The following is an 8,916-nucleotide window of genomic DNA, read 5'->3' as shown; positions in this document are numbered from 1 at the left end:
GTGAAATGAGGTCCTTCAGGCGCGAAGTGGAGAGAAATATAGCGACGGACTTGTCGGGCCTGAGTTAACCCGTACCTATCGCGGGATTGGAGTCCGGAATCAAAACGGTTCGGTTTAAGGATGTCAGCGGGTCCAAAAATCCGATTTCTTAACCCGAAACTAGCTCCATTCTTAGTCTCCACGAAAATGGGTGCAAATCTTATTCAGATCCGGACTAGGGGCATACGACTTTGGTGACGGAATTCAATCTTAAATCAGAAATATAATACAGGTTATGCTCAAAATTTTACCCTTGGGAAATTTGGATTCAACTTTAGAAATTCATGTCCAAATTTGAGTTTGAATCTGAACTGGTTTAACAAAAATTTCTACTATGTTGTACCAGTAATTAGTATATGTTGCAGAAGAGAAACAAAAGGAAGTGAAATCAGAAGGAGGTGAGATAATGAAATAACAACATTATCTCATATCTTTCTGTTTCTCATATGTAGTATAGACACATATTGTTATTTCAATATCTTATATATGTTCGTTTATCTCCGGCTCTATATAGCTTTGTTATTTCACTATTTGATATATGTTTTTCTGCTTGTTGTATATCAACAAGCAAAAAAAACATATGAGATTTAAAGAACTTGGACTAGATTTAAAGAGCTTGGAAAAAGATAGAATGATAAGTAAGTACGATGTTTTGGCAAAACGGAAAGAAAATGAAGGTGTCGTTGCAACAACATGTATGTCACACGAGGTTCTCAAGTAATCAGTCTCACTTTTCCTTTTTAGGTGAATTGAGCTTCTCCTTCAAATAGACATAACCTACATTTAGAAGAACTTGTGGATATCCTTGAAGATCAGCAAGAAAGATGACTTAGACAAGTCCTAAACCCTGAAACCCTCTACCATCATAACGATCCAAAGACACTTACAAGAAAGACACATTTATAATAGAAAAATGGCCATGTTTGTCTTGGAAAACCAGGAAGAAACTATTCTTCTTTCAAGTCCTCAAGGTATTCAAAAGTTAAAAGATGGAGGATATAATTTAATCAATATAGGTTTAACTGTTGTAAAAGTTGGACCTCGTATCGAACCAAATACATAATCCAAATGTTCCATTATGATAATTGATAAAAGATATCAAAAGGGTGCACTTATTTAGGGGTTATAGACGTAGACCTAAATAATGGTGCAGAAATGATAAAAAGGATACCAAACCATGATCAAGCGGAGTATAACGACAACGTTCTAGCCTCTATTGATATAGTTAAAACGACTTAGCAATAATGATCAAGTGGAGTATAACTTGAACATCGAAGTAATTGTTGATGCCATATCATCTCAAGGAATACGACTCATAAAACCTAAGTCATATAACTTTGCAGAACTTGCAAATGAAATATAGGAGAAAATTGTAATTGAGAGTGCTTTAACATCTACCGTTAGAGACGCCATGCATTATGAAGATAGACATAGGCAAGAATGCATAAGATTTTATCACCTATGAACCTAGACACAAAACTTCATCTTAACAGAAATTCTATCTTTGAATTCTTTGGCATCACCTGTATGACTAGGATGAAAAAGCAGGATGGGGTCCCCTACCTCAAATCCCTACTCCTTGCAAATCTTCTTATTCCGTCACACAGTTTAGAAAGATCTAGTTTCAAACAAGCAGATCTCACTCTTCCTCTTTTGCAATATATGAACCAGATCATTGGTTAAAATTGTTTAGACATGAATCAATCTAGACTTCACAAAATCCCAGTGATTATTCCTTATAATGCAAGTCATGATGTCCAACATTTTGTTACCCATTCATACACCTTTCTCCACTCAATCTTGATTATGTTTTTTCCCTTGTGCACTTTAATACAAGGTTTAAAGAGTCTAAGTTCTTTGTTGTTCTTCAGTGGTGTGAGTGAGTGTTCCATATTCTCAATAAGCACCTTATAATCTGAGCTTGGTCTTAGGTACAAGTGAGTAGACATGGGGCAGCAAATATTCCCAAAAGGAGGTAGTAAAACCCCAACCAAACTTACATAATATTTTGTAACCCCTAATTGGCATCTATTCAACCATGTGAATTGTTTGTTTCTGTCATTGATCTCCTTCAGACTGCAGTCCAAAATGAACCTATTAAAGTCAAAGCATGGTGTTCTTGCCAATAAAAGAATGTATCTGTTAGGCTGCATGCTTGGACATTTCACACACCCAATCATCAAAGGTTGATGTCACCTTACATGACCTTAACATCATGAAAAAAAAGAGTAAATGTGAAAAATAAATTATTGGCATTAATTTTCTTGAAAATTATGAAACTCATGGTATTCGTGACTATAGAAACAAAACCACACAATTCTATGCAAAGATTGGCCTCTTAGACACATATACTTCTATAATACATGTTTCGATAATATCATGTTTTTGCTTCAATGAATATGATAAAATAATGTCCATTCTTTGACTATTGAATCTAAGAACAACATTCATATGTAATTACAATATATTCAAACATGGTGTTCTTAGATCATGCGTTAATCTTTAAAATATGTGTTCCAAGGACATTGTGTCCTTAATTGTCAAACTCTCTCCAAATAAAAAATGTTTGATCGTGGGTACAATCAAGACATTCTGTATCATTCTAAAATGACTTCAGAAAATAAGAAAATTCCTCCTTTCTAGACTCCAAGTAGGGATAGTTAAAACCCTCTAGTACAGGAAAAGAATTACGTAGCCTTGTTTAAATTGACAGAAATAGAAAGAGATAAACGAAAATTTACTTTGCCAAAATAAATGTCGCCTAATAACCAGGAAAAAAAGAAAATGGAAAAACGTGATTTCCTAGATCTTAGTTTTCCAAAACAAACTCATAAAATAGACCAAAATAATATAGGACATATACGTTATTTTGATCATACATATCCCATATGTACCAAAGTGGACATGAACAGTTAAATACCATAATAGACTTTCTTATCTCTTTGGGAAGACACCTACATGGAAGAGAAAAATCTAATATGGCAATCTTAGACACTATAAGTAGTTCAATTTGAACTAAAAATAACCTCATGAAAGGATTCAATGAAAATCGAGCCTATTAAAGAAGTAAAATGAATGACTTAATAAAATCCGTTAATAATATAGAAAGATTAAAAGATTTGTGATGACAACGGAAAGAGTTGTGGGAAAAACAAACTGCAAGTCTATCAAAAAGATCAGAACTAATCATAAAAAAACTTAGCAATAAGTTTACTGAATTAATTCTATTTTTTTAAATAGAACAAATGATAGTTAATATAGAAAAAATAGCATTAAGTTAATGGAATAAGATTTATTGTACATCAAACCAATAATACAAAATTAAAAATAGGTGGAATCCATGCTACATCTGGATACACAAAATATGAAGGGCTTCTCAATCAAATAAGGAGTACCCAAAATTATTCAATCTAGTAATAGGCCTATTATGTCATGTCCTCAAGCGACTTGAAGACAGAGAAATAAAATGTGATAAATTACTAAAAGAATTAGGAGAAACAAGATTCATACCTGAATATGAAGAACTTATCGAGAAAATTGATAATTCAACCCTCAAAACTTGCAAACCAACCAGATCAAAACTTAGCAACAAATATTTGTTTGTAAAGAAAAAAGACCAATTCAAAGGATCAAAGTAAAATTATTTTCCTCAAAAAATTAGAGATACAATTAGACAATATTCTACAACTTGTAGAATTAGAAAACTGTCTAAAAGATACAAGACAAATAAATGTAAACCAAGAAATTTATACAGATAATGGAAACAATATTAGAGTAAAAACCACTATAGCAGAAGATTGATTCTGGTACAATGTCATAAATAAATTCACTAATTGGAATTCCTATTAAAAACTTCATGCAAACAAAATTAATGGATTCACATGCAGTAGTAGTAATCTCATTGTTTCTGAAGTAGTTATGGAAGAAAAAGATTATGGGTACCCCCCAGACAATCATATTCAGAAATAAAAGATATTCATAAAGATTATGTCCCTAGAGGAAAACCATATCCTTTAGAATTAATAGATAATCATAAATTTATTGTTCAAGGAAGAATTCTAAAATTTGCAGCTCAAGAACTACAATGATGGCCACATGAAATGTTGTTAGATGCGATGAGGTGAAGGGAAGCATTGAAACTATGAAGCAAGGCGAAGGGAAGTGAAGCGAAGCAAAGTGTAATTTTCATGACCAAAATATAAAGTATATAATATTCATAAAATAATGTTAAAAAAACAATAACTAATATGCAACAACAATATAAGAGAACTATTTAGGTCATATTGATCATTATTCACAGCTTATAAACAATTACTAAACTATTACATAACACACTATACAATAGAAAATCACTTGGATTCAATCAGGAAAACATATAAACTATCAACAATTAGATAAGAAAAGAAAATTCAAAGGATTACGATTCTTCTTATAGCAGACTACTTGGACAAACAATGGCACACTATGACGAAAATTAGAATCTCACAACAAGAGAGAAAGTAAGCTCTATCAAAAGCAAAAATATCAAGAAAAAAACTAATATATTTAACAATATGTTAGAAAAATTAAAAAAAGAAAAAAGAGACAAAAGTGAGAGCTAGGAAAGTTTGTCGGTTGTCCTCATTTCCAATAGATATGACAAGGAATTGGTGATCATTGAAGAGAGGAAGTTATTTGGAGAGTGAGGTGCTACCATGGTTTGGGGAAAAGCTTAGTCGGCCAGGAGAGGCCATTTTTTGAAATTGCACCGAAGTGCATGCTTCAGCACCAGATGTCATTTGCGTGAAGTGTGTGCCTCACCCTATTGATGTGTGTGCATCAAGATAGGGCTGCTTCACTCAAATGATTTGAAGTGTTTTGCTGAGTGAAGCGCTTGAGGTGCATGCTTCATTTAGTGAGGCATGCACCTCTAATAACAATGGCCACACAGGCCATAGATCAATGGGGTACCATTATAATTAAAGACTACTTAAAGGCAAATCTAAGACATAAAGATGCTAGAGAATTGATTGCTTATCTACAAACAAATCTAAGAGAATCTACGAGGCCTCAATGGAAAGCATATAAAAAATATTTCCCAAACGAATTAGAAAAATATCTATCAAGAGGTATAAATCCTTATAATTTTGTATTCAAAATACAAATGATTTTAACTAGAACAAGTCCAAATACTGGAATGGATGAAACTCAATGAGAAGCTGTTTGCAAGCTAGAACAACTTAGCTTGGCAAACTGTAATTATATTAAAGAATTTTTAAGAGCGTACTATTATTATACTACTATCTCTAGAAACTCATATGGCAGAGGTAAGGAGACAAAACTTTTTTGAAAACTTCCTGAAGCTTTAGGGGAAGAAGTTGCAAAAGGATGAAAAGATTACATGAGGATTAATCAACCCTTAAAAGTTTCTCAAAATACAACACTCAAAATTGGTTGTATCTGTAAATTTCTAGAAAGAAAATGTACAAAAAACAAAATACAAAGACAATTAAAGAGTGGAACTCTTTTTGTGAAAAGATCTATTGGTGCTACCCAAAGGATGAAAAAACTAATAAACAGGACACAACCAAAGAAAAGCCTCATGGTAAAACAAAACAAAAAAAATCTACAAAAATAAAAAGGTAAAAAAGCTCCTTATCTAAACAAAGACATTATAAATCCTCACCTCAAGATCAAAACAGCCAATATTAAACAGTCATTAAACGAAGAAAAATATATGGCTATACATAGCAATGAATTGTTAAATTTAAAAGTAATAAGAATAAGTACTAGCCTCCATAGATCTGTAGCGTTTAATGCTAAGAAACATGCAGAACAAGTGCAGGAAAAATCTAGAATGGTCATCAACTAGAGAATATCAAATGACAATACTAGGGATGAAGGATAGAACATCCTTGACAAAGATACCTTGATACAATGAATTCAAGATAGAAAGTATTTTTCTAAATTTGACTGTAGAAGTGTTTTTTGGAAAGTAAGGATGGAGGACAGTTTTATTGAATGGATTGCTTTCACATGTTCCCAAGGCCATTATGAGTGGGTAGTAATGCCCTTTGGATTAAAAAATGCACCAAGTGTTTTTCAATGGAAAATGGATAGAGCCCTGGAAAAATGCAAAGAATTTTCTATTATATACATTGGTGCCATTTTAGTGTTTTCAAAAACTAAAAATGATCATGTAAATCATCTCAAAAAGATTTTTGAAACTTTTGAGGAATAGGGGAATAATAGTATCCAAGAAAATGATGGAGTTAATGCAAACTCATATAAAATTTTTAGGAACCGAAATAGGAAACTATTATATTAAATGCAACCTCATATGAAAATCATTAAAGATTGGGAATCCTAAACTATGTTTGACCTTATATTCCCTAACTACATCAGTTTGTTGCAGGATTGTATGCTAAACTTAGATTGTCCTTTTGTTTAACCAAGAAGATATTAAATGCGTGAAGAAAATAAAACAGTTGGTAAGCCAACTAAAATCATTAAGATTACCACTTAGCACTGACTATTTGGTTATCTAGATAGACAACTCGTATCTCATATGGGAAGCAACCTTATTGGGAAAACCTTCAAAATATAATTCAAGGGCCACTGAAGAAATATGTAGATATTCGTTTAGAAAATTTATGGAGAAAGGAAATATTTCTTCCATATGCATAGAATTATTAGCCATTTCATATGCATTATAAACATTTAGATTGTTTATTCGCAAAAAGCAGTTTTCTATCAGGTTTAATTGCGAACCTATTGTGAAATTCCACTCACAATTACATGAAACAAAGAAAAGGTCATAAGCAAGAAGATGGCTCAACTTTAGAGACATTATCTCTACATATGCTTCTTGGAACACCTTTGAGCATATCAATGGCAATGACAATATTATCATTGATATTTTGTCTTGACTATTATCCCTCTAGTATGGATAAGATGTCAAAGATTGATCAAAACCTAAGGTGTAATTTCAAGTTGTACAACTATGTTCGTTCAGCAGCTCCTTCTCTTTACCCTGTGGAATCAAAAGTCCTGAATGGCTGTGGTGTCATCCACCTGCAGATTATTGTCGATCCTATTACTTTCATTTACCTACATCAAGGTTTAATGAGAAGGACAAGTGTTTTCTTAAGTTTTTTTTAAGTGACAAGCAAGTAGGAAAATCTGCTTTTTGGATGTCATGGCAATGGATGGGTAGTATATCATCCCTTAGGCGTACCTGGGTACTCAAGCTACGAATACTGGTCTTTGGACTGAGGGTGTTGTGGAGTTCAACATTGTCCAGTCTCACAAGCTCAATGGTGTTAGCCCCCAAAAAACCTAGTTCACTCTGAAACCGATATATAGATGCAGATTGGCTGGCTATCCTAATGAGATTTTCTTCTTTCTCTTTGTATTCTTGGGAGAGAATGGAATCTCATGGACAAGAAACAAAAAATAGTTTCAAGATCTAGTGCAGAGGTGGAATACATGGCAATCAATGGCGACAACTACAACAGAAGTCACTTGGTTGTTTTAAGTAATGTGAACACTTATATAGCAGTATATTCTTATATAGCGGTATTTAAGGTCACTTATGAAGCTTATTAAGAAAAGCCTTCTTGTTAATTGTCTTTTGACTAGTCTTTGAATGCATGGCAATCAATGGTGGCAACAAAAGCAAAAGTCACTTGGTCATTTTAAACGATGTAAAAACTTATATAGCGGTATTTTCTTATATATTTTTAAGATCACTTATGAAGCTTATTAAGAAACGACTTCTTTTTAAGAGTCTTTTGACTAATCTTTTTTATCATGATTGCTTTAATCCAAATCCATCTCTCATCAAATCCCATGTTCCATGCAATGACCTTTATGATAGGCAAATTGTCGCTTTCTTCAAAAAGAAAGGGTGCTTTCACTGGAGAAAATGACACTATTTCTTTCTTCTATCTAATAGGATAGTAGACATTTGAACAAATTAGGAAAACACAATTATCTATCTTATCTGGCAACCTTTCGATACTCATAGTGCAACCTGTTTTAGCTTTGCTTGATTTGGAGAGAGAAAATCTTTTTTTTTCCCTATCGTATCTTACTGTCTTTTTCAGTCTCATGTTGCATCTTTTACAAATTCTTACCATGTCCAGGGTAAGTGGCCTGCCTATCTGGCAATTCATTCATCCAATAAGCAAAAAATGGTGAAAGCCATTGAATCATGGTCGTTCGAGCCTACGTAGCGTAGTCACTCTTACTCCATCTCATTTCTTTCCCATAATCAGCTGAGCATTAGGATCCACTGGATTGGAGGAACCATTATCTACAATTGGATTCTGTTATTTATTAAGGATGGATCCTATGCCAATCCTCAAAAGCCTTAAGAGCAGCACCTATATCCATCAGTCAATCGTCTCTCATTAGTACATCTTTCACTTCCCCATCTGAGAGAACAACTATACACCTTTCTTCTATTACTATAATCACTTCGATCATTGGAAAAAGTGGATTCTCCAATGTCACTTTGACATCCTGACCATTGAAAAAAGAGTGCTTTGTGCAATTCTTTTCAGTGCTCATGACCTACAAAGCACACATTCGCATAGCACAGGGTTTATTCAAATAAAACTATGTTTTTGTTATGATTTTTAAGAAGGGAACTCATAGTAATCAAGGAAGGATTAATTGGAATTGAATGCCATTATTCAAACAAAGATATGATTATTTTTTGTATAGTATTTTTAGTAAGGGAGCTCATAATCATCAAGGAAGGATCAATTGGAATTGAATTGAATGCCATTAGTGCTTACCATTATCAGATAAGCATAGTGAATATCATTTTTTGGAAGAATGGAATACAATTCCAATTTCTCCTACCATCAATCTTTGATGAGTTCCTTTTTG

This window comes from Nymphaea colorata, chromosome 1 (genome assembly GCF_008831285.2).
Source record: "Nymphaea colorata isolate Beijing-Zhang1983 chromosome 1, ASM883128v2, whole genome shotgun sequence".
Classification (NCBI taxonomy): domain Eukaryota; kingdom Viridiplantae; phylum Streptophyta; class Magnoliopsida; order Nymphaeales; family Nymphaeaceae; genus Nymphaea; species Nymphaea colorata.
Note: the sequence above shows the minus strand (reverse complement) of the source record.